The sequence below is a fragment of the Macaca nemestrina genome, unplaced genomic scaffold, assembly GCF_043159975.1.
Source record: "Macaca nemestrina isolate mMacNem1 unplaced genomic scaffold, mMacNem.hap1 Scaffold_52, whole genome shotgun sequence".
Taxonomy (NCBI): domain Eukaryota; kingdom Metazoa; phylum Chordata; class Mammalia; order Primates; family Cercopithecidae; genus Macaca; species Macaca nemestrina.
The window spans coordinates 251,216-276,797 of NW_027257698.1; the positions used below are offsets into that span (position 1 = coordinate 251,216).

General features: G+C 47.4%; 1 protein-coding gene and 1 long non-coding RNA gene across 3 annotated transcripts in view; both read right to left on the reverse strand.

Moving 5' to 3' along the window:
- The window catches only part of LOC139361484 (sterile alpha motif domain-containing protein 1-like), a 258,949-nt gene that overhangs the window by 131,531 nt on the left and 101,836 nt on the right, over positions 1–25,582 (reverse strand). The gene's annotated exons all lie outside the window — the stretch shown is intronic.
- Positions 1–25,582, reverse strand: part of LOC139361487 (uncharacterized) — a 110,398-nt gene that overhangs the window by 47,665 nt on the left and 37,151 nt on the right. The window contains exon 1 of one of the 2 annotated variants that reach the window (XR_011619040.1): positions 2,688–2,807. The exons of the other annotated variant lie outside the window; for it this stretch is intronic. This is a non-coding gene — a long non-coding RNA (uncharacterized lncRNA). Of the gene's footprint in view, positions 1–2,687; positions 2,808–25,582 lie in introns of those variants that run through there. 2 annotated transcript variants of the gene reach the window in all.

Genomic DNA, 25,582 nt, shown 5'->3' on the forward strand with positions numbered 1-25,582 from the left:
CAGGGCGTGGGAACCCACGGAGCCCCGACAAGGCAGACTTGGAGCTGTGTGGCGCAGTTAGCACCCATTTTATGCTGATACTTGCCTTTCATATTCAGATTAAAATAAAAAATACGCAAAAGTAGTTCACATTCTATTTCAATTCTCTATTTTTGTAGTAACTGGGCCCCTTTCCCTCTGGTTTCCCAGCCCAGTGATAAATAGGCCCAGCTGGGATTTGTCAAAGTCTGGGTGTCTGTTGTAGAGTAAGTGAGGGGGGTAGGGAGGGGAGCAGGAGTGGAAAGGAGGAGTGGGGGATAGAGAGGGACAGAGGGAAGGAGAGAGAGAAACCGCCGAAGGCTGGAGGTAAGAGGGTTGCTCCCTGGCAGCCTCAGGCTCCCCGTTCCAAGGTAACTGAGCTGGCATCACACATGCGGTGCCATCATATGACTTGGCTGACACACGCCAGAATTACAACAAAATGCTTCAGAAGACTAAGCACCAGCATCTTCAGATTAGGGTAGAGTCCCAGTTTCACGCTTGCCTTGTGTGACATTCTATAAATTGTAAAGATAACGCATTTTCTTACCAGCCATGCTGTTCCCCAAATACTAACTATAATAAAGACCAGACAGCATCTGAGTACTGAGCGTGTGTCAAGCCCCGTGAGGAAGGCATCATTTACTTTGCTAGAGAAAGAAACAGGCTCTGAGAGAAACTTCCTGAGGCCAGGCAGCTGTCTCCAAACCCACTCCGCGCCTCCTGACCCTGAACGTGGAGGACCCAAGTCATTCACGTCAATAATTTACCTACATGCATGTCAGATTGAGATTCAGCCCCCAGATCTAATCATCTCTATGCAGGAATGTGTCAGGAAGGTATACAATTCTATGAGTTCGAGCTGGGGGAACAAAGGCAGGCACCCTCGACACACATGTGGTGCGGAGGTACGCGCCCAGCACAGGGGCGGACAGGAGCAGGTCCAGCCCTGCCCAGTCACACGCCCACCCTGCCATGCCAGTGCAGGGGCCGCCACCGCGTCTCGGGGAAAAGCAGCTTCTCCTGCACAGGAATCTACCCTTCAAAGTGTGTTGCTGAGAAGGTTTGGACCAACATCTCAGAAATCAGACACCGTGTAACACGCTTATCTATACAGGCTGCCTATGTCAGGGAATCACCAATAATTCCCATCTCGCCATCAATTATTTCTGGTAAATACTGATTATTCTAACTGAGGCAACACAAGAACAATATAATGGAAATGTCAGAGTCAATCAGCTCCACCTGCTGAAGAGCTGGGACTAACGATGAAACCTAAGGAATCCTGGAGAACGCAGCAGGACCCCAGACCCCGCGGACCACCCCAGCCTCCTTCCATAGGAGAGTTAGTCGTGGGGCAAAGGAACAACTTTCAAGGAATCTCAGAGGTTCTCAAGCTCTTGAAAGTTTAACGGGAATTAAATATTTGCATCTGAGTCACACGAGCACATTAAAAGTAAAATTTCCTCTTTCCATTAGAATTATGAGCTTGCGGTGGCGACACTGGCTCTCATGCTCGTGAGATGTTTGGGGGCAGCCGTGCGTCTCTGGTGAATCATTTATAATCATGAAAGAAGTGCTTGGGCCCTCGATCCAGGACCACAGACCCCACCAACAAGGGTCTAAACAGGACAAGCCTCGGCCTGGAAAGGCTGGTGTCTGTGGGGGCTGGGAGGAGCACCAAGGAAACTCAGGGGCAAGCCCCACGCAAGCTCAGCATGTCCTACCCCATGCAGTCGGCATCAGCCACAGGGATCTTTTGTTCTTTTTTGTTCAGGAAGGAACATATTAAAAAGCCCGGGGCCCAGGGCCTGGACTCCTCAAAGCTCTCTACAGAGCAGGGTTAATTGGCACCTTCCCTCATGTTCAAGTCAACTATATATGGCTGCTGAGGGCATCTCAGAGCAGGTGCAACACTGAGCTTTCTTGTTGTCTGGGGAAAGCAGGAATTCCAGGCCTCTGCCTTAATACCTCCCCCGAGGCTCTGGGCCCAGGTGAGCTCAACTTCTCCCAGGTAAGGAGCACAGACCAGCTTCCCCCATGCCCCTCAGGTCACACAGGAGCGGTGCAGACCCTTGCAACTTGGCACGAGCCCTCGCAACCCACCCTAGAGGCAGCAGCCCAGCCCTGTGGCCCCGGCCTGGCAGGAGGCAGCTGCTGGGGCCCCTGCTCAGGGTTCAGCACAGCGAGGTCCAGCCACAGCAGGGGAGACTTCCACCACCCGGCCATTCATCTTTAACCTAAAACAGACACAGGAATGCGGCAAAGGGTTCCTTCCCCTGACAAACCCGTCCTTCCTATTCTCATCTCTCCCTCCTGCCCCAGTACTGCACCCAAGGCCACCCAGCACAGTGCCCAAGGCCTGATTCCCAGTTTCACAGGGAATCCAAGACAATTATGATTTTGAGAAACTGGGAGCTACATAGAAAATGAGTCGGTAAAGCCAGTGTCCACTGATCCTCCACTCCACACAGCGGAGAACCATCCTCAGGATAAAACCCATGGGGCGGGGAAGACACGATCAAGGCGGGCAGGACCGCGGAGCCACAAACCTGGTGGTTGAGGGAACAACGCCACGTGAACACAAACCTAAAGTGCTCCACAGTTGGAAGACAAAACACAGGAGACAGAAACGCTGACCGTTTAAAAGAAAAAGAAAAAAGCCTCACTCTTAAGAGTCCATCAAGATTTAAGTTCTCAAGTCACAATGTATCAGCACAGACTTCTCATAATGCCTGAAACTTGGCGCAGTAAACACGTGAATCAGTTCTCCCAAGTCCATCGTTTTCTTTGCCAAGCCTCTTGAGTCTCAGGCTGCTTTCAAAGTAAGCCCTTCTCTGTTTGTTGATGATTTAATAATTAACATACTTGAAAACACATTGACTTCCAAATTAATCTGCTAAAAAAATATTAATTACCACACTGGCTGTCATCCACAGAAAAAAACACAATCACCTTCTGGTTGTAAAAACATTAGAATTCGAAGCCACTTTGGCCATCTGAACAGCCCCGGCTTTTGACAAGGGCATTCCAAAGCTAATCTGAAAAACTAGTCCAGGCCATGATCGCTGGGGGGTCGGACTTGCCTCATCACCCCACCTCCCTTCTGGAATTAGACAGAACTTAGACGTTTAGTCTGATGGGAAACATTTACAATCTATTCTCTCCGAAGCTACCTGGAGGATTTCCTCCAGACCAAACCCATGTATATCTTACATTTATTTGATTGATTGTCTCATGTCTCCCTAAAAGCTATAAAACCAGGCTGGGCTCTGACCTCCTCGGGAATACGTTCTTAGGATCTCCTGAGGGCAGTATCAAGGGCCATGGTAACTCATTTGGCTCAGAATAAATCTCCAAATGCTTCACAGAGTTTGACTCTTTGCTGACACGGTACCTTTCATGGGTATTCATCTGGGGGACTCACAATCAACCGGAGGCATCAGTTGCCCACTGTGCAGAAGTCTCTGCAGGACTGAGCCTCTGGCACGGGGACTCCAACCCCTGAAGCAGCAGCTGTCTCACGTCGCATGGCCTGATAGACCTGCACCTCCAGGGCTTCTCATTTCAGAGTCTCAGCAACAAATCTACCAAATGTAATCAACATCACAGAATATTCCTCGGGGCTTTTGGCTGTTGTTTCTCCCCAAGTTTACTCTAGAACCAGAATGGCAACACTCGGAACAGGATGGTTCTCAGTCACTGACCCTCCTGGTAAATACACTGTCTCCAAGGCCCTTTCCCGCCAGTCACAGCTTCCTTCATGTCAGGCTCGAAGGCCACCTCCCCAAGAAGGAAACCTCTTCAATCCAGCAATCACAGCTCCTGTTCCCATCTAGAGCTTGTCTGCCAGGAAGGGAAGACTCCTCATTCCAGAGACAGCAGGTGCCACAAACTCAGGGTTGTAGCCATTGCAAAGGCAAACACTCATGAAACTAATAGACTTTTTCCTCCTTGGATACTGACGTTTCCTCTTCTGGAGGTCAGCCAAGGCCATCTGCATTAGTCACGAGCGTGATGGCTCCGGCCCCTCCTTCGGTGTCAGCAGTGTGGCTCCGCTCTGAGACCCTCCTGCACCAGCCGGGCCATGCACCTGTTCCCACGACTGCTGTCAGCAGACTACAGTGATTCTAAAATAATCAGCAAACTGAGGTTCCGAAGGATACATTTTAAAGAAAAATGTGTAAGTTTTACTGCATGAAATCAGCTACATCTTTTGCTACTCCAGAGGCTTTTTGTTTTGCTTTCCTCAAGGTTCTCTACAATGATCCTGAGAGTCAAGCTTCCCAGTTACAGGCAGAGGGTTGGGCAGGCCGCATCTGATATTTAACACATACAGAGGATCCACATCATAGGATTTTCCCTGTTCACCAACATCATCAGGACAAACTTTAAGCAATAATAATCTCCCTGTCTGGAAAACTGAGCTCACTTGAGAACTAATGCAACAAATGTGTTTGACAAAGTTGCAGGTGGACATTTTAGTGAATAAATCACTATTTCAAGGAGGATAAAGGCTCACTATTCAAAGGCATGTTTTTGTCAAGGTTTGTAATTTCAGCTTCATGCAGTTAAATCATGAAGTGAGGCTTGTACCCGATACATTACAGAATCTCGACAAAATAGACAAAATTCCAATTCTGTACATTCTCTCTCATTCTTTTCCATATGCATACGGATGGTGGTAATTTAAGTTGGCATTCCAACAGGATTTCTAAATTAAACTGTCTTCTACTTTAAACACTACGTGTTAAACATTACACATTCCATTGTTCAACATTTATAGCAGGGTCTGTATGGCCCGTTTTAAAGATTTCTTCCTCACTAAAAGCAAGCGTTTAAACAATAAATGATCTACTCTAAAATATTCTAGAGACAGAGATACATTTGGAGAGTGGACACACTTAACACAGAAATCCGCAACATCAAACAGGCACAACCGGCAGTGAGGGTGGAAGGGGCGCTATGTGAGTGCCCCTAAAAACACACACAAGCCTGGCTGCTTAAAAGGAATGAATATAGCTCAACACTCCCATGTGAACATTGATGTGTCTACTGCCTTACAGAATCCTCCTAGCTGAGCTGCAGGAATCTTCTTTGGAACCTTTTCTCACCTACACTGCCTACAGGTGCCCACTGGGCTCCCTGGGCATTATCATGTCTTTGTTTAGAATATCACAGTATTAGGAGATCTGTTAAATCCCAAGTCAGAGCCTTATCATAACTCAGACACCAATCCCTCAGGGCTTGTGGGCCAACTTCGGCTAATGCAGGCTGCTCCACAGTGCCCTGCAGATGGGCTTGGTACATCCACACGATTTTAAGATTTGGGGCTGCCGTTTTCTGCAGTCCCAGACGCGGACTTACATATTCATCATGACTGAAGGCAGCACGTATTTTTATGTTCCTTCTGTAACGGTAATAATCATGGCAACATTTCCCCGATCCTTAAAAAAGCCTCCTAACAGCAGTTGCATTCCACCCCCTTCCTTAAAATTAATAGAATTTACCAAACTAGGTGAAATCAGTCTTCATGAGAAAGTGAGAAATCAGTGTTCACACAATGGCATAGTAGCTGGGCATAGAGTATACGTCAACATCCCAAACTAAGCACCCATCACAGTTATTCCCAACTCGCAGGAAAGCTAGAAAAATTAGAAGGCTTAAAACATAATTATAAATGAAAATAACAAGAAACCAAAGTTTCTGAGGAGCATTTGTTAACCAAACAAGGAAAGCCATTAACCAGTGCTGATTACATTGCATTTGATTACATTGCATTTGATTACAGCAGCCAAAGACGTGTCCAGAGGAAGACACTTTTAAACATTAGTCTTTCAGTAAGAATGGTTGCTTAACAAGTTCAGACTACTGGGCTACACCAATCATCAATTAAAAAGCAAGGCAAACGAGTGAGAGTCATTTTCCTTAATCCTTAACGTGTCAAAAATTACCACATTGGTCAAGCTGGTCTCCAACTCCTGACCTCAGGTGATCCAGCCACCCCGGCCTCCCAAAGGGCTGGGATTACAGGCATGAGCCACCATGCCTGGCTGAGAACTGTTTGACAGAGGCTGAGGGGAGGCTCCTGTCCCTTCCTGGGACATCCACATCCCACCCAGTTTCCCATACCGACTGTGACACTCGAAGCATCACAGCAAGGGCAGCTGCATCCCCACAGTTCTCTGCACTAACACCACAGCTGCGCGCGCAGCCATAGCCCTGGAGCTGCCACTCAGCCTTATCGTGCTGGCACAAGCACAGCAGAAACTAACACGACCCCAAGAGGGAGGAGTGGGGACCCAGGGGAGTGAACCAGGAGGGAGGAAAGTGGCCCAGGGGAGTAGGGAGGAGTGGGGGCTCAGGGGAGTGAAGAAGAAGGGAGGCATGGGGGCCCAGGACAGTGAACCAACAGGGAGGCGTGGGGGCCCAGGGCAGTGAACCAGGAGAGAGGCGTGGGGACACAGGAGAGTGAACCAGGAGGGAGGAGGGTGGAGTTCGGCCCAGCGAGTGAAACAGGAGGCAGGAGTTCGACCCAGGGAGTGAACCAGGAGGGAGGAGTGTGATTCAGGGAGTGAACCAGGAGGGAGGAGTGTGGTCCAAGGAGTGAACCAGGAGGGACGTGTGTGGTCCAGGGGAGTGAGCCAGGGAGGAGGAGGGAGGAATGTGGTCCGGGGAATGAACCAGGAGGGAGGAGTGCAGTCCATGGGAGTAGGGAAGAGTCTGGTCCAGGGGAGTCAACAAGGAGCCTTTGGGGGTAGCAAGTTCACACACCACAAATACCTCCCAATCCATCCGCGTGCAGGGAGGGGCCGGAAACCACGCAGGAGCTACAGCGCTTTCTCCTCACAGAAGAGGAGTAAGGATATCGAATCATGCATGAAATCAGAGCTAAAGTTCTACCACGGTGGGGAGACGCTTCACAGACCCAAATGGGTGCAAAACAAAACCAATCATACAAGATCAGTGGATGGAACGGGATCAGAAATTTAAGCCTGTAACAAGCTTTCAGAAAAAACTTCACTTGATCTGCAAGATGACTGCAGCTCTGCTTGATCATTTCTGCAAATGTCTAACTCGCGATGAGCCATCTCAGAGCCCTTCAAGAGGAGTAACAAAATCAAAACGCCACGGCATCCTCCGTATTTTAGATAGCCTGCAACAGTATGGAAATGAGCAGCGGTGCCAGAGCTTTCAAGTTTGTTTGAAGTAAATTTCAGCATGAGGGCAGCATCTTTCTGGCTGAAGCAATGAGGTAGGCTCCTGCTCACCGCATGGGAGACCAGCTTTCAGCTAAGCTGCTGTTAAGGGTCTGCAAACCACGATCCCCGACCGAGCCTTGGCCAGGGAACCAGAAGTGATTTTTACACTTTGACGTTTTCACAAAAGAAATATATGCAGAGACTTCTATGGCCCTCAAAGCATAACACGTTGCCTACTCTGCCCTTTACAGGAGCTTCTAGCTTTGCTGTCAGTTACAAAGTGTTTCTATAAAATAATGTCACTGATTCTCAAGCATGCCAGCAAAAGTCACACTTCTCAACAACCCTCAATGGAGATGCACCATCCTGTGTTTCACACAGATTTTAGATTTTTAAAAGCCAAAATAAGGGAGGTAATTCAGCTAAGTATTATAGTAACACAATTTGAGATACTTAATGATGTGTGACAACAGAATACTTGGCATTCCTGTGAGGCAATAAACTAGCTCAAACACAAAATAACAAATCAAAGCATGTTTTGGCCTCTCAAAGTGATCAGTGAAATTGGAAATAACATTCAGTTAAATGACACTAAAAAAAAAAAAAAAAAAGCACAAACAAAACAAATACTACTACACCATCACTCCTTAAATTTATTGAACTACTGCTGCCAAATAAAATGGAGAGACTTCTTACTGCAGGGTAATAATCGGCCATTGTCATCATGAAATAGACCGCTGTGCAGGCTCAGGCCCTCCAGCCCACAAAGGCAGGGGGAGGGAGGAGAAACGATGGCCAGAAACAAAGGGACAGGGCAACCATGACCTAGTCAGCAATTGTACCCTCCCACCTTTCTTCTGGACTAACAATTTTGGAGCCATCTGGGTTTACCTTCCTATGTCCATAAGTCAGCAAGTTCTCGAAGCCAGAAATCTACAATGCTTCTGGCAGCCAAGTCCTCTCGGCCTTCCCCCATGTTTTAGGGCCTCATCAGCTCACCCCTGGATAGTATCAATGGCCCCGGAGCTCCAGTCAACCTTGCACTCCACAGACTCAAGTATGCCAGGAGCCACTCCAGGCTGCCACTGCCATGACCAAAGGCTTTCAGAGACAGTCGCCAGCACTGCACAAATCCATGTGGCTTCACCAGGCGCAAAGGGGCTCCAGCATTCCATCCAGTCTGTCGCTGCTACCATAGCTGTGAGTCTAGGATGTGTCAGGAAGGGAAGGAAGACACCATGTACATCATCTCATTTAAGCTTCAGTGTCACAAGGTGGATTTTGTCGTGCCCATTTTATGGATCAGGAAAGTTTTAAGGAGGGCAAGCACAGGGCCCTGCTGACACAAGAGCAAGACCCGCAGAGGCCTGGGCATGACCCCCGCCCCACGCTCCCTGGGTCCTGATATCCACTCCTCCCCCGTGGGAGCCTGATCCTGGGTCTGCCTGAATTGCTACCATTCCTAAGACACGACTCACGTCTGTCCACCTCCTCCTTTATCTGTTTCCCGCAGCCCAGAGGCGTGTGTGCTCTTCCATCCAGACAGACATCACACTTCAGCTCCTGCATCTGACATCACTTCAGCCAAAAGCTTCTCTCAAACCTCCCCCACACCTGCCGGTCACACAGGTCTGCACCCATCACCTTTCTCACACGAATTCTCACATATTCCTGTGTAGCACCATCCAACTGATGATAGTCTGGGAGGAGGAAGCTTTGTAGATAAGTCCACGTTCTACTTTGCTCCCAGCCCTCCGTCTTGCGTCTTGCATGAGGCAACCGATTAACAGCAATTTCATTTCAGCACAACATTTCCATTTGAAGAAACGCAGAGCATAGGGCTCTGGTCATAATTAAAAGCTTGTTTCATTTGTCATTTGAAATTCCATGTACTGCTGCAACAGCAGCACCCCCTCCTCGCCAGGCTCTGCCCTAAGGACATCTTTCTTCCAGCGCTCGATTCCCATCAGAACCCTGGCAGTGAGAGCCCCGCAGGTTTCCCAGCGCCTCGGGCTGCGGCTTCCACGCTGGGCCGGCACTGACAGGACCGGAATGGTGCCCCCAACAACTACAGGATTGGAAGCTGGTCGACTGCTCTGTAGAATGGAGACATGTTAGTAATCCCCGACATTTCCACTGACAGGCTGCTCAGGTAAACTGGGAAAAATCCACAAACTAGAAAGAATCCATGGGGAGGAGCACTTCTGTCTCCAACCTGGCAGCAAACGGTGGCTGTGCAGACGATCTCTTCAGGAAAACTATCGACTGTATCTCAGGTCAACAACAGCCCCGCTGAGGGCCAAAAAATCAGCTCCCCCTGGCCCTCACTTCCTAAGGGTCAGCCCTCCCAGGCCACCTCTCCTGGAAGATCAGCTCTGACGCACCCACGACGGTCAGGAACCGGCTCTGGGACACATTTCCCAGGCTCCTGCCCATCGCCCTCTCTCTTCTTCCTCCTCCATCTCCCTCTTCACTCCCATCCGCCCTCCCCCTTTCGCTTCCCTTCTCTCCTTTCCTCTCCCTCCCTCATTTCCTTTCAGCCCTCACCTTCCTCACTGCACTTCCCTATGCAACTCAGCGGACGCATTCTCAGGTCAGTAGAGTTTTCTTTCACTCTGTTTTTATTGCAATGATCATTCTTAATGAACAGAAACCTGTTTCGGACCATGTGGATGCCACCTCCTGACCAACTGCTGCCCCGCGGCTCCGTGTCCACTCAGTGACCTCACGGCGCAGGTGCCCAGCAGTATGGCTGTGACCAGGGGTAGCAACATGGGACATGAGAGAGGTATCCCAGCCAAGAGGCCCTGCAAAGCCTCCCCAGCAAACCGGAGCAAGGCCCAGGGCGGTAGGGAGAGCGCCGTGCTCACGATGTAGGCAGTTCAGCTTCCGCAAACTGTCCATCGACTGCAACTTACTTTGTTTCCATGGTTACAAAAGAACCATAAGCATTCTGAAATATGTTCTTGGTTTCATGTTTGCGAAATCTAAGCAACATTATAAGAAAAATCACTGAATTCTGCCTGAGGCTCTAGGGGTGTTTTCCTCTCTGAAAGGAGCCCCCTTCCAGGACTTGGGATTGAGTGACAGCCTTCAAAAATCACGGTTATCCTGGTGGTAACAGGGAACTCCTCAGCCCGCCAGGAGCTGGGGCCCTCGACAGCCCCCATGGCTCCAGACGCCAGTGTTCTAAGGATCACACATGTGCAGATAGCAAAGCTTGCTGCACACACGCCAGGTGCTAACAAGCCCCAAACGTCTCACTCATACTTGCTAACCACATCGCTTCTCTCAGCCTCCACGGCGTTTCACACTCTGCCTTTATATAGAGATGAACCATGCGTCCTGAGCGCTACAAAGATTCAACTCCTTCCGGGAAGAGGGGTGCATCTTTCCATCACGGGGTCCTCACTCCAGCTGGCACAGGATTTGCAGAGTGGGCGAGTCTAATGTTGATGACACTTTCTCAATATTCCCTTCACACCCCTCCAAAAACAAGAGTGCTGCCAGCTTCTTACCGACGTTGTAATGAGCAAAATATTTTTCTCTTATTTGTCACTTTTTAACATAATACTAGTGAAGAATGTGACTCTGCATGTACACTGTAAGCACCCACACCATGAACATTCTGCTCTCCTGTGACTGTATTCACAGGTCACAAGGACAAAACTTCTCCATAGTAGCCTATATATATATAATTTATATATATATATATTTATATATTTTTATATATATATATATTTATATATATATATATTTTTTAACATGACTTCCACTCATCTGAAAGTCACAGATGTAGCTTTTCCTTCATAAAAAGATCCAAATGATACACAAACCAGGTTTAATAAACACATTGGTCCAGGTGGGAAAATGACCCCTCAGTCTCCCTCCCCTCAAAGACCAGGGCAGCCAGGAAACTGCGCTCTCCAGTAAATGACAGCCGGCAGGATTCCCTAAATAAGCAGCCGGAAGATTCCCATCTCGCAGAGCACACCTTTCAAGACTCAAGATGCCCCCGCTCCCTGAATATCCGACGAAGAACAGGGCTACCCAACGGAGGACTGAGGCAGTAAACAAACATGTATTTGGCCGGGGGCGGCGGTTTATGCTTGTAATCCCAGAACTTTGGAAGAAGGAGGCAGGCAGATCACAAGGTCAGGCGATCGAGACCATCCTGGCTAACACGATGAAACCCCCGTCTCTACCAAAAATACAAAAAATTAGCCAGGCGTGCTGGCGGGCACCTGTAGTCCCACGTACTCGGGAGGCTGAGGCAGGAGAATGGCGTGAAGCCAGGAGGCGGAGTTTGCAGAGAGCTAAGATCACACCACTGCACTCCAGCCTCGGCGACAGAGCAAGACTCCGTCTGAAAAAAATAAAATAAAATAAATAAAATTTTAAAAGTTTTCAGCAAATAGCATCATCGACCCACAAATGAGAGGTACCGTTTTCATTCTAGGAGGGAAACACTACAAAGCACGTATATTTTAGCCCTGTAAGTGAATTCTTCGGGCATTCCTGTGTCCGCTATCAAATGCAGCACATCACCTCAAAAGGCAAAGTTCTATAAGTCACATCCAAGGAAGGGAAAAATCATTCTAAGTTTTAGCCATCCAGTAAGAACCTGATCCAGAGAAGCCTACTTGTTCCAGACTCTAAGCGGCAATATATTGCTACAATGTACTGAAAACAAAGGGATAATTAAGAAAATTTCAATGCTAATAAAAGGCAAAAACATAATTAGATTTATTCTACTCTAGACAGAGCAGCCGGGCAGTTCACCCATACGTTATGAACGTTGCTGTTTTTCAGACAGGGTCCCAACTCTGTCAAGGCTTGACAGCAGGGGCGTGATCTCCACTGACTGCAAGGTCCGCCTCCCAGGCTCAAGCGATTCTCTTCAGCCTCTGGAGTAGCCGGGACTACAGGTGTGCAGCCATCATGCCCAGCTAATTTGTGTGTTTTCCGTAGAGATGGGATTTCACCAGGTTGCCCAGGCTGGTTCCCTGGGTCTCGAGTTCCGAGGCTCAAGCAATCCGCCCGCCTCGGCCTCCCAAAGCCCTGGGATTACAGGCGTGAGCCATCACGCCTGGCCCTTTTTTTTTTTCTTTCCTTTTTAAGCGATTAATGTGCTTCAGAGTCTTGTAGGCATTTAAAAAAAAAAAAAAAAAAAGAAGAAGCAAATTCTGTAAGGGAAAGAAACCATTAACATGTTTTACACACCTCAAAACTCAAAACAGAAATACTAAGAATAAAATGTATTTTATTCACAGAGGCATTCTTAAAGTTCTGTAAAAGTGACACCATGGACACCGCCACATCACAGACGAGTGTGGCAGGACTGCTCAGATTCAGAACACATTCTAAACAGTCCTCCTGCCACTTTCCTCAGTGGGAACACTTTATTCTGTCTTTTATTCAAATTAAGTATCTTGCAAGGGAGTTGAAGAAAACTGCAGAGCAGATTTTAAAACTTCAATGCTTTTCTCAATTTTCGTCACATTCTGATGCATTTTTACCTACTACACGGCCAATAAGTTTAAAGCTTTTTGCATCGATAAAGACAATGCTCCTTATAGCAATAGGCTTTTTCTTTTCTATACAAAGATCTATAACTTAAGCTAGTAAACTGGGCATTTTACAAAGATTTTGCACAATTCCTAGCACAGATTTTAGCAAAATAAAACCATTATCTTTCTGCAATTAAATAACCAAACATAGGAAACTGCACAGTTAAAATAACCATTCCATTATTTTATATAAACACAAATGATAAAGGAGAGTATGCTTTGGAAAACAGTGTTTCCATAAGCTAATGATGAAGCAGAAGACAGTTCCTCAGCCTCATATGACATTTGACAACCGAAGTACTCTGGCCCAAGCCCAGCCCGGTTAAATGGAGGGGAAGTAAACATGTGACCGACCGTGGTGGGGCACTGTGATAGCCACAGTCCAGGAAAGAACAGCTGACATGTTTCTTCTTCATGGGAAAACTGAAACATACTCGAGACACCTTAATTCTTTAAAACACAGTCTGCCCCAGTACTAACCTTAAGCTCCCATTGATAAAGATTGCGATAACCAGAGGTGTTTATCCAGGCCCTCGAAAATCACGGACATGGTACGTACACAACATTTTCAAACGCTCAATGCTGCCAGTATGTTCAATGCGCTGTGATACCGGAGGTCTTGTGCAGGACCAGAAGCATCGCAGCCTGGTTACCTTCCTGGTGTTCAATGCTTTGTATGTGCAAAGTCTGCTGTTACAATTTACTGGGCTTAATGTCATTCAGTTTGTCACAGAAGAGAGCTATGACATTTACTTAATTCCACACACAGATTCTCAAGTTCATCTTCCACCAATGACTGCCCTGTCCACAAGACAGCGGAGGGAAGACCCAGGAAAGGCCTGGGAGATGCCAGGTGCTCACAAACTGGTATCAGTCTGCTGGTTCTGGCTTAAAGGAAAACAGACACAGAAGAAACTAAAAGGACTCACTACATCTAATATCACAATGTTCTCAACTTTACCTTAGCCAAAAATAAAAGCGGAATAGCAAAACTACTCCAGGGCATGATTCCAGGGCTAATCTGAAACATGAAATATTTAGAAGACAAAGCTTATTGTGAGTGCAATTAATATACACATAAAACACTGGTTTCGCAAAACCCAGTCTTTGCGATTGCTTTTATAAAAAGTAAAATTCTCATGAGGATCACATACACTAACTGATTTTCAAATGAAGGGACTGGTAAACTTCAGGGCATATGATTTCTGCCACACACGAGGGGAGCAGTGAGAGAGAAGAGCTAGGATCAAGTGTGCTGAAGCTGTCCTAGGACTGAAATTCAGTTTCTGCCAAAACAAAAACACAGGAGGCTGTCAACTTCGATAGCAAGCTCTGCTTGAGAGCGTCAAGATGTTAAAATTGCAAAGGGGCTTCTCCCTGCTATAGGCACGCGTGATCCTTGCAAAAACATAGCTCAGCATCATCAAAAATCAGGAAAGAACACAAGCTTTCCAGACACGAAATCCAAGAGCAGAAGGGAGCAGAGTCCAAGCTTGCTCGGCAGAACTGTTCCCGGACAACAGCACAGAGGACGTCACAGGGAGGGCAGGGCAAGCAACAGCAGCTTCCGTGATGCCGCAAGCAGGGCCTGAGCCAGGAGAGCAGTCTCCTCCAACCTGACAAGGAGGCGCGAGGAGCCACAGAGAAGTCAATTCAGGGTCTTTTTCAGAAAGGGGCAACAATGAGAAAATCTGGTCTTACCCAACCACCCCCCACCCACGGTAACAGCTAAACTCGCACGTGCATCTGTCACGTTCCCCACCCCCTCTTGCAGATGCTCTTCCTGCACCCGGGTGCCTGTCTCCGTGCTGCTCCTGAGGCCACACCTGTTGCCATCCAGTAGTGACCACGAATTCACCTTTGTCCGGGCGAAGCAAACGCAGAGTTCACACACTCTTGTACAGGGGTTTGCTGGCCGAGAATCTAACCGAGCTGTCCAATTCCAGATGTGCTGGTACCAAGGAGAACGCTCGATGTCCGGCATTTATAAACGGTATCAGTGGGTTCTCCTGGGACTCCCAGGCAGCCGAACGAGGGAGGGAGCTGTTGCCCCGTTGCCCCGAGCCAAAGCAGCGCTGCGAGGCAAACACCACAGGCCACATCACACTCGAGCACCGACTCTTGACCGTTGCTCGTTTGTGTGTTCAGAGTTCAGGGTACAGGCGACAGACAGGCCTGATCTCAGCCATGGGACAGCAGTGATTGCCCACAAGTCCCGTATCTAAGCCCCGACTTGCCCATCGGCCTTCCTTCAGGAACAATGCCCACCTCACAGTGCTGCCATGAACGCTAAGTCAGCACGTATATACACAACCAGATTCATTGCAATTGTGCTTTCTACCCCAAGTTAATACAACCAGGTGCTATCATCGAGACTGGATAACCAATATTAGAACAGAAGGTCAGGCCAGCGATGGTGGCTCAGACCTGTAATCCCAGCACTTTGGGAAGCTGAGGTGGGTGGATCACTTGAGGTCAGGAGTTGCAGACCAGCTTGGCCAACATGGCAAAACCCCATCTCTACTAAAAATAATTTATCCAGACATGGTGGCACACACCCTGTAACCCCAGCTACTAGGGAGGCTGAGGCATAAGAATCGCGTGAACCTGTGACGTAGAGGTTGCAGTGAATGGAGATTGTACTCCTGGGCTCCACCCTTCCAGCCTGGGTGACAGAGCAAGATTCTAATAAAACAATAAAAGGTCAAGATGAGAACTGATTGCCAAGGTCCACAGTCCATATACTTAAAACATAAAATTCATTAGCTAGTACTTGATCAAGTTGCTGCTTTCTTCATTACAATCTTGTATATCCTTCTAACACGGCTCAAAATGTTTACATTTGAACACACCTCGAGTATAACAAAAAATAAAGTGCCTGTATTTCACAAACGAGCAATTTCCAGTAAGGCTGCATCCTGCTCTAGTTAATCCTTTGACAACGTAAAACTGAGCCTTCCTGACACAGCACTGACACATGGTACAAGAAGAATGACCTCCAATTAAATCGCTAGATTTAGAGAACACGTAAATATAGTTTATCACTAATTTACTAGCCATTAGCAAGATTTTAAAGGAAGAAAAATCATCAGGACTGTAACTAGGAATAAAGGCAAAAATAAACATGAAGAAATTAGTCACGTTTAAATCAATACCCTTTCTGTGAGGCCGTAACAAAGTATACACAGCAGGGGCACAAACTGTCATGCTAAACTGTCACCAAGCTCTCTATGAAGGTGGTAAGAGCGTCCCAAGTCGCAGAGCCTCGTCTTCCTATTTAAACCCTAAACAGCCAACACCACTCAGCATGCAGTGAGAGCTCTGAAAGCTCAGAGGAATGCATGATGGGATGAAGGGCCCTAGCCCTGCCATCACCCTGCTGCTTATTAAAAATATAAAACAAACCCCTGCCTTCAAGGTGCCCAGATCTAACTAGTACAAGGTTTTGCTTTTAACAAGTTAACTACGAATGATGAAGACTCTCAACAGCTGTGCGAAATGCAAGGCAACCTCATAAGAGGAACTTGGCTGAGACTAAACCCAGAGATGGTTTTTTAACCACAGAAGAGGAAAGAACTGAAGAACCTTACAGAAAGTTGACAGCAATTTCTATTTCTCTATGGTACAACCTGGAATTTACCTTTGAGACAGACTGCCCTTCTGTTCTGAAAAATCAGATTATTCTTGCAATCCTCCATCAGGACTGAAATTCCCAAAGGCATGGAAAACCAAGTACTAATTTTAACCCCCCCCCCAAAAAAAAAAAACTACCTATGATCTTAGATGTGAGATTTAGTATTCTCAAATTCCAAATTTGGAAATATTTTGCACAAAGTCCTTATTTTCCCTGTTTACTTGAAAGCTCTCTATTCTTTTGTCCTAAACATCTTCCTTCTCATCCTTCCAAACAATATCTGAAGATGAACTTACATATCGTTTTCAATGTTACAAAGAAGATACTACATTTGTCATGAACTGTTTATATTCACAACTCTAGGAGAGATTTTGCTACATCGTGAGGAATAACACGAGGCAGTTAATACGCCACGAATAAAGAACAGTAGAAAGTGGACACATTTCCTGATGAGTGCCGATTTCTCATTGAGCTGCTGACAAAGTTATAATACAGAAAGCTAGACAGCTGCTCTGTTAGTTCTACCTCACTTAAGTGACCGAGTCATTGTTGTTTCAGTTCCCTCTCTCGTCTGGGGATGAGACACACCTCACAGAGCTGTTTATGATTTCAGGAACACACACATCAATGAAGTGACTGTTCCTAGATTGTTGCAAAGGGTAGAGTAACCTGCCAAATTTCAACTAGGTTGTAACAAACAACTTTTTTCATCCTACACTCTCCGGTGCCAGCGAGATGGTGCGTTCTTGGATCCCTGCGGGAGCCCTATTCCTGGTGCCATAGAGCGCACACACACATTTACATCCACATAACGTACGTATATGGCACACTGTAACACGTGTACCTGCATAGAGCGTACACACATCCGAATACGTGGAGTGTACATAAGTGCACTACGTGCGTACAGAGTGCACACACATCCAGATCCATGTAGGGTACATGCATAGAGTGTACACACATCCAAATATATATAGTGTACAAATAAGTTCACTACGTGTGTACAAGCATAGAGCATACACACATCCATATAGCAAATGTACATAGGTATGCTAACATGTATGTACATGCAGAGCATGTACACACGTCTATATGCATACAGTGTACACAGGTATACTATAACCTGTATGTACATGTATATGGCATACACATGCACATCCGTATGTACACAGGTATGCTATTTGCTATATGTATACACATGCATATAACATACATTCTTATCCAATGTACGTAGGTGCACTACAGCATGCATACACATGTGCAGTGTACACATATGCACATGTATACAATGTATATCAGTACACTAACGTATAAAACGTATACACATATGCAATAGTGTACGTACATATGCAGCATGTATACGTATTATTGTGTACATATCCAGAGGTTTATTCAGTGTGCATAGTGTACATGCATGCTTGTGTGCACATATGTATATATACATCTGCAGAAATAATGTGCACATACCCACATGGTGCACGTACACAGGTATGTATATGGCATTAAATACTTGCATGTATGTACACATGTAGAACAGATAGGTGTCCAACTAGTGTGCATATAATCATCCCCGTAGATACACACATATACACATGTACATGCATGCCTACAGCATGCACGTGTGTAGGACACAAATGTAGTGTACATACCTATACACTGTAAATACATGCAGTGGAAATACACGTAGTATGTGTACACCATACACACATGTACATTTATACAGTACACATACACCGAGACCCAGAACGGGTCATGAGTATTAACACGGCGCAAACGCTTCCAGTTCTACCTAAGTGAATTTTTTTCAAACTATAATAGAACTCATATAAAAAGGGTTTTTAAGGAAATCAATACAGCTAGTGACAAAAACAGTGGGAAGGGCACAACCACTTTCCCTCAGAGTTCTGGGCCTGACCGTGGAAGTTCAGAGGTTTCCTAATGCAGTACACATCAGAACTGACTCACAATGAAGCACTCCTTAAAAATTAAAAATGTGTCCTCATGTTTTGGCCTTTGAGACAAAGCCTCTTAGTTAATCGAGTTCTGACTGAATTTGACTCACAGTACTCTGGCAGATTCTTCATTTTCTGGTGAGACAGACGAATGTCCCAGGGTGAGGGCAATGCCAGCCGTTTCAGGGTCAGCTTTTCGAGGAGCGATGTCTGGCAGAACACAATCCAACACCATAGTAGGATCCCCCACCCAGCCACTTAGACGCTTTCTGGTACTTACTCTGTCTGCTTGTCTCCCTTTCTTGAATTCAGCTGGGGGGAGAAAAAAAACCAAAAAAATCAAAACCAAAAACAAACAGCCCATGTGTTTGTGTGTCTGAAAAGTTAATACATCCACATCCAACTTTCTAAATGAGACACGGCAGGTGTTGATGGTCACCAACCAGTGGCCACTGTTGACAAAATACAAAGTCATCTGCAAACATGAACGAGTTTCTAGGAATACAAAAGTCAAGGGAATTTACTTCACATATTAAAGCTCTCAAGGGTGCTCATCAAAAATATATTTAGAGGTTTTCCTTTCAAGTTATTTTTGAAGATTTTTAAGTTGCAATACTTAAAAGCCTCTGGGAAAAGAAAGGATACAGGTATCTGGAAGATTTATACTAAATGATTTTCATGTCTTTTTGATAAAGTTAAATAAGGTCAGCCTTGAAGTAATGGGTTCCACTACTCTGAGGCTGTGGATGGAATCCACACCACCACCAGACAATTGAATAAACAGCAAGGCTGCACACACAGGACACAGGCAGTGAGCCAGCCTGACTAGTTGTCAGCTTCTGGGTCAGTTCTACCCAGTTCTGGCCAGGCCCCACTGGAGATGAAAACCTGCCCTTTAGAAGCCTTCAAACCCCACCTTTCAAAATCTAATCCTCTTCAACTGAGGCCCAAGTCCAAAAATCTACTGACATCTTAGCCCGCGTTAGGCCAGCTGTCCCCCAGCCTTTTTGGCACCAGGGATGGGTTTCATGGAAGACAATTTTTCTGGGGGGTGGTTTTGAATTGCAACTGTTCCACCTCAGGTCAGGCAGCGGATCCTCATAAGGAGCACCTTCGAGATCTCTCACAAGCAGTTTACAATAGGGTCCCAGCGCCTAGCAGAACACACAGCTAATGATAGGGTCACAACACCTAGGAGAACATGCGGCTTATGATAGGGCTCCAGCACCTAGGAGAACAGGCGGCTTAGGAGAGGGTCCCAGCACCTAGGAGAACAGGTATTAAATGAGTTGGCAAAGCCAAAATCCACCGGATCTACCACTCCAAAGCAAACATACACCACTGCCCAATATTGATGTGAGCCAAAAACATGGAAGTCCTGAGGGCCCACACTGACCACAGCCAGACACCACTTCTGCAAGAAGCAAGCACGCACCTAGAGATCACCAGTGATGACCCAGGAGAGCAGCTTTGAGCAGAGACAAAGGTGAAGGAGAGGCACATGGGCCAGGGTGCTGGGTGTGCCCGTCTTTGTGACCTCACTGAGATTGCTGACCTCTGGCCCTTGGTGTCCCTTCCTGTGGAGGTAGCAACCCCCAAATCCCTGCCTCCCTTCAGCACTGACTGAGGCGGCCCTGAAGTCTCCCCAGGGCTGAGACTGTTTCTAAATCCTGTTAACTGCACGCCCACATGAAAAACAAAACACAAAATATCAAGTATGCAGACAGGAAAATAAAAATACGTGAATCCTCCCTTATTCAACAGGCATTTAAAAAGTAACAGGAAAATTGTGATAGTCTTTAAACAACCACCAGCTATCACGTCCTCTTGAAATGTTTTAGCTAATCAGGAACATCTTTACCAAGCACTTGTGTGTTCAGGAAATCAGTTGACAGGTCCCAAATAACCTCGGAGCCTGCGACCTGACCCCCACTCACGCACATCACCTCTCCAGAGGAACGTGTCCTGGACACCTTTCAAATGGTGAGGAACAGGAACAAGGGTAGCTTTCCCTCAACACCACAAAACAAGCTCGACCCCGAGGAGCCCGGAGAACAGCGACGTTTGTTTAGATGCTTTCCCACTGTCCTTGTCAGAGCAAACATTCCCATCCCACACCGCCCAGTGTTTAACTCTCCCTGGGATACCAGCAGCCGTCAACCCTCAACAAGCTGGAAACAGAGGCCAAGCTGATAGGAGGCCTCTCTCCATTCCTTACTGAATTCGCTCAGGACACGGATGTTCCCAAACACATACGGCCCCGAGTATTCCACACCTGGGGAACATTCAAACAGCAGACTCTGCAAAGACGTTCCCCTAAAGAGAAACTCAGTTTCTAACTTCCCTTAGGGAAAAACAGGAGACCCAGAACTTTCCAGAAAATCAAGTGTGAGAGGAAGCCACTCACCTCTGGCACTTCCTAAACCTGCCTTCCCGCGGGTGCTCAGGGATGTCCCCGCGACAGCCCCGTCCACCCAGGACGGCAGCAGGGCTCAGGCAGCCAGCACCTGGGCAGCTGGCGAAGCAACCCCAGGGTGAAAACGCCATCCCAGGCACCACTTCCCGGAGCCCCTCAGCAAGAAAAACAGAGGTGGGACAGAACCGAGGGCTGACTCGAGGCTGGGGAGCCACAGACCCGCACAGCTCAATCATCGGACATGCTCTTCTGTGGACAGAGCCCAGGGAGAGGCCAGCACAGAGACCCTCGTGCCGGCTCCACAGGCCAGCGTCCTCCAGGGCTGCAAGTTTGTGATCACAGCTTCAGAATTTGGTTCCAGAATCTTCCGGAATCAAAGACGCACCAAACTGTAAAGCTGCCAGGACAGCAGGGCCCAGGAGCAGGCTCAGGGGAGGACCACTTAGAAACCCCACACACAGCATACACGTGTGCATGCTTACTCCACACATGCCACCGCTTCACCCAATAGTATACACGCAAACACATGTATGTACTCCATACACACCCTCAAATACACTCACCAAATATGATGCGTGTACACACTCCACACACACCCTCAAATACATACGACACACATGAACATGCTCACTCCACCCACACCTGCTAAATACACTCAACCACACATGCACAAACGTGACACACGTGCACACTCATTCCAGACGTCACACCCCTCACCAAGTACACAGGTGCACACACCTCCAAGTTCAGAACCTGTAGACTCCACAAGCTTTGGTTTCCCCCACTGTTTCTCTCATCACATGAGATCCACACACAGGTGTCATTTACTGACATCTAACACCCGGGGAGGCCCTTAGACAGAACTGCAGTCACAAGTCGGCTTCATTCAGGCATTCATCACCAGCCTCCTGAAGCCACCTCCTGTCCCCAGGGGGAGCGGGGGCCGAGACCGGAGACGTCTCTGGGCTTACAGATCCCCAGGCTGGCAACCCAGCGAAAGGAGGAGGGCTGGGCCACGGCCCTGGAGGGAGATGGGTACTGGCTCAAGTATGCGGAACATGAGTCCTCATTTCCAGACAGTGTCACCTACGACAGCGTCAGGTGAAAGCCAGTGGTTTGGCATTCCTGGGATAGACAGTTCTGGAAATACAAGGGAAGCTTTTTACTCCTCCCCTCTGAACACATGAGGTCCATGGTCCCCTCACATCTAACACTGGGAATCCGAATCGGTGACTCCTTGTCCACCTGAGGACCACCCAAGAGGATCCACACACCTGCTACAACAGCAGCACCGCACCTGGTCTGCAGGGGAGCAAAGCAAATCCCACCTTTATGACTAAAACTGGATTACCCTGACACTGGCAGCCTGCAGTGTGTGTATCGTCAAGCCCCCACGTCTGTGCCACCTGCAAGAGGAACACAAGCCCTTAGTCCCAGGTTCTCAGGACGGCCTGTGAGGTAGATGCTGGCACCTTCCCATCTCCCAGGGGAGAGGAGAGAAGGCCACGGTCAGGGCTTGCATATCAGGAGGGTCGGGATTCAAACCCCATCTGCCTCACAAAGCAGCCCTTACCATTCAAGTGACTTCTATCATCAGCCTTAAAATGTACCACAGTTACCAGCAATTCTGAGTGCTGTTCCTTGGGACATCATAAGCAAACATTTTGTTAGAAAGGTTTTGCCAAATCTGCTTTCAAAATCCTATGGTATGAAATGACTAATGAAAATTTGAGCTATGAAATAAAGCACATAGTTAAATGAATCCCAAAATGACTATCGCGAAGGAAGTTTTAACTTGAAGTGAAAAATATCCTCCAAATGACATCAGCCAGAATTATCTTCAATCATTACTGATCCCATATGCTTCAGGAATTATACAGCATCATCTCAGATATGAACTTAAAACCATTAGCTGAATGCACATTTCAGCACAACCAAAGTTCTGCTATAATAAGCAGCACAGGCGTCTCTGGAGAGGATTTTAATTGGGACTACAAACGATGTGCACGATCGTGGTAAGAGGTTTCATGCTGGCTGTTCTCCAAGGTGCGACACAGAGAAACACCACTAACCTCAAAGACACCTGCTGCTTTGTAATGAGATGAGAGACGATGTGGACGGACTACTGTAAATATTCGAAAAGGAGAAACAATGCAAGGAAAGAATCGTATCAGTCACCCTTTACATTCTTAGAAAAAAACGATTTTTCTTTTGGGATGATTTTAAAAGAAAATGACATTTCTGGATTTTTTTTAACTTTTCTTTCTGAGACAGGGTCTTGGCTCTGTCGCCAAGATTGGAGTACAGTAGAGCAATAGCAGCTCACTGTAGCCTTAAGTGATCTTCCCACCTCAGCCTCCAGAGTACCAGGGACCACAGGCACGCACCACCACACTCAGCTAACTTCTGTTATACAGATGGGGTCTTGCTATGATGTCCAGGCTGGTCTTCAACCCCTTGGCCTCAAGTGATCCTCCTGTCTTGACCTCACAAAGGTTTAGCCTAAGCGACCATGTCTTATCGGAAAACAGACATTAGAGCAAATGCATTTCTGTAAGATTTTCTACCTCTTTTCACTGGAGAAGAAGGTAACTTGCCTCCAAGGGTCGGAGACAAAGACGTTACTGCAGACAAGAGCGCTGTGCATCCCGGGAACCGCTACACCACGAGGCACGGCCGTGCACACTGGACGCAGGAGTAACAAACGAGGCTAGCACAGGCCGATGCTGGCCCTCTCCAGAAGCAGGCCTATCCTTCCTCCTCTCCTCAGCCCCCTCTCCCTTCAGGCCTCAGTGGCTGCTGACAGGGGAGAGGCCACAACTAGAGGAGGCTCTCAACTCCACCAGGGACAGGAGTCCCGGACGCTGGGGACTCAACTGCTGTCCTCCACATCCACCTCCTTCTGGTCCAGCCTTCTCAGGAGCCAGGCGTGGCCACTTTGACCCTCTTTTTCCCTTCTGTGGCTCCTACAAAAAACCAGTCAGAGTGCCCAGGCTGCCTTGCACTCCAGGGATACCTGGCACAGGCCCCCTGCATGTCCTTATCCAAGCTCCTGAGGCCAGAAGGGTCTTGCAATATTTCACTTTCCAGTTGACCATCCCCAGCCTGAAATCCAAAGTGCTCTAAAGAGCATTTCCTTCGAGTGTCATGAGGAAGCTCAGAATGTTTCAGGTTTTGGAGCATTTTGGAGTAGGGACTCTCAGCCTTAATTTGAACCTCTTCAAGGAAGCCACACACTGAAGCCCCCGATGTCCACCCTACACAATCCCAGCACACCATCTGAAGTCCTCAGCAACAGATTTTCTTTCTTCAAAAATAACCACAAGTCACAAACTCACACGCAATCACAGAAGGGGGTTGTGGACACCCACACAGATGATGAAATTTAACTGTCACATTTTTACCTAGGTAATTTAAACTCATTCCTCAAAACACACCTGTTTTACTGAGTTGCATTTTAAGGTGAACACACACAAATCATTTCAGGGAAACAAACGTCACTTTGGGCTGCGTGTGGTTTCTTGACTCCCGTGAATAACTGAGCGTTCACCCTCACACTTCTGGATAAGGGAGACGATGCAAAAAAACTGTTAAAACAAAGACATGAAAACAAGTTTAAGAAGGGTTTGAAAGGTTCCTCCTGTCCTCCTGGAGGGGAAACGAGGATGCCTGGAAAGCTCACGGGGGACAGGAGCACAGCCTCCTCGTTGTGTCATGGACGCTGCCTCACCAAGGGGAGAGGATGATGCCTGGAAGGCTCACAGGGGTGGGAGCACAGCCTCCTCAGTGCTTTCTACACTCAGCAGCTTCAGAAATTCCTGCAGAAGCAGAACACATCATGAGAACTGAGACTGGAACACCCCAAAGAAAGGGATGAGGGGTCAAAAAAAGCATTCGATCATTACCAAGGAGCGCGGGCATGAAGCCGCTTCAAAGACCGTGTGAGAAGTCACTCATAGGCGTTTCAGAAAATAAGGGTAGTGCGAGATTGCTCGATCAGCTCAAACAGGCTGCCGTCCCTCAGGCCATGAAGTCCCTGAGATGAGCCTGTCACTGAGCAGAAGTCACTCGCATCTCTGCCAGAGAAAGTACTACAAGCTGACACATAACCTCATGAAACCTAGGCTTCAGCCGGTCAACAGTGAGTCTGACATGGTACATCCCTCCAGATAGTTAAAGACCCCAGGGGTTCATCGGACAACCTCGAAGGGCTGTGTCTGTCCAGCTCCTTTTCCAAGTTCTGGATGATTTTTCCTAATGCACTATAAGCAGCATGTTCCAATAGAGATGTAATTAACTGGATGGGTGTCCTCTTAATTTTGAAATTAGAAACACACTTGGCCAGGCACGGTGGCTCATGCCTGTGATCTCAGTACTTTGGGTGGCTGAGACAGCTGGACTGCTTAAGTCCAGGAGTTCAAGTCCAGCCTGGGCAACATTGCAAAACTCCATCTCTACAAAAAATACCAAACTAAGTCAGGCATGGGGACACGTGGAACATGTGCCTGTGGGTCCTGGCTACTCAGGAGACTGAGGCAGGAAGATCACTTGAGCCTGGGAGGTTGAGGCTGTAGTAAGCTGTGCTCACACCACTGCCTGGGCAACAAAAAGGTTTTTTTGCCTGTCTCAAAAAAACCAAAGAGAAAAAGAATTATATACCTGACTAGGCCAAAATAAAAGAGGCCTTCGCTGCCTACATAAAGGGCTTTCAGAATTCACTTCCATCCTTAGGAAAGGGGGCCAACACCAGGCTGTGTCCCTTAAGATGCCCTGTCTCATATGGGAAAAAAAAT